At 38.2% G+C, this 1539-nt stretch overlaps 1 non-coding gene across 1 annotated transcript in view; it reads left to right on the forward strand.

Moving 5' to 3' along the window:
- The first annotated feature begins 1494 nt into the window (after nucleotides 1–1494).
- LOC143307973 (small subunit ribosomal RNA) overlaps nucleotides 1495–1539 on the forward strand; it is a 1923-nt gene continuing 1878 nt past the window's right edge. Inside the window, exon 1 of the ribosomal RNA XR_013065003.1 lies at nucleotides 1495–1539. This exon is cut by the window's right edge and continues 1878 nt beyond it. This is a non-coding gene — a ribosomal RNA (small subunit ribosomal RNA).

Consider the following 1539-nt stretch of genomic DNA (forward strand, 5'->3'; position numbering starts at 1 on the left):
TAAGAAAATGCAAAAATATCGTTTTAATGTTTTCGTCTCATCGGTTCTGGATCGCTGAAAAATCAAAAAAAAATATTAATTTTGATTAATTAAATTACAAATGGAGTTTTATATTGCTATAGTCGCTTATTTGTTAATGTTTTACCGTAAGAAAATGCAAAAATATCGTTTTAATATTTTCATCTCATCGGTTCTGGGCGGTTTTAAAATTTTTTAAAATATTAATTAAACCCATGATTTACATGAGAATGTGAATTTATTATGTCCTGCATGTTAATTTATTAATTTTCATGTATAGAACGTTATAAAATGAAAGGATATGTTCGACGATATTTTCAGTCTAAGTTTTACCGTGCCGGCGGGATGGTACGCTCTCACGGCGGTTTGCACAGGCATACGCCTGGGCGTAAGCCCATGCGTCGCCGACCTAGCGGCCGGCCGTTCGGTATTTATAGGAAGGCACTTTCGGTTCGCTCGGACCGGTCGGGAGTAGCGTCGAGCGTGTGGCTCTTTTATGACTTCGGTTGAAAAGCAGTCTACCGCTCCTCGAGAATATACTTTCTCGACTATTCTCGTTCCGGTTTTCCGTTGCGGATTATTATTAATCTCCACACAGCATTACCACGGGTCGGTGTCTAAGACCGAATGGCCCATATGTGGTGAGCCTTGTAATATAAGGCTGGTGACCTGTATGCACTTATAAATGTTGCATACTTGTACAAACTGAGCATCAACTGTCTGTAACCAAAATTTGTTAAAACTGAAAAAGTTATAAGATTGTATAAAATTTTTGAACCAAGAAAGTAGTGTTAGACGAAAATTCGTTCTATCACTTTTAGAAGGGAGACTGTTTGGAAATATTTAAAGTATAAAATACACAAAAGTCCACTGAATTATGAACAAAATTACGTCCCTGAATTTAAGAAAAGTCAAGAGGTGTCAGAAATAAAATCCTCTCTGATACGTTCAGAGAGGAAAATAAGTATGGAGAGAGGAGTAAAAATGAAAGAAGTTTTAAGGCTGGGGAAACTTCTAAAGGAGAGAGATTCCAACATATCTAATATGTACATTTAAAGCAAGTCCAAGGAACTCTCTCCGTTAATGTTTGAAAAGGTGTGTGCAGATGGAGGAGAAATGTATAAAGTACAGAGACGAGGTTGGTGGGCCCGCTCTAATGATAAAGATTATAAAATTTGGTGGCAAAATGACCAGCATGATCACTGTACGCGCTTTCTCGATTTGTATAGCATGCCACTGTCCGCGCTATCTTTTATTATATTGTCCAGCGTGTGTGGTCTACGTGCTTGCACGATGGATGCACGGCGTGAAAGTGATTTTCGTGCTTTATGAGAGGAGGAGGAGAATATTTGGCCTCTATAAGAGGTACAAAATTTATGAAATGTGTGTTACATACAAAAGAGAAATGGCTTAACGTCGATCGGTCTTACAGGGAGGGCCGACGACGAAAATTTAAATTTACAATAATAACTAAGCTCCCTGGTTGATCCTGCCAGTAGTCATATGCTTGTCTCAAAGATT

This window comes from Osmia lignaria, unplaced genomic scaffold (genome assembly GCF_051020975.1).
Source record: "Osmia lignaria lignaria isolate PbOS001 unplaced genomic scaffold, iyOsmLign1 scaffold0116, whole genome shotgun sequence".
In the NCBI taxonomy this organism is placed as follows: domain Eukaryota; kingdom Metazoa; phylum Arthropoda; class Insecta; order Hymenoptera; family Megachilidae; genus Osmia; species Osmia lignaria.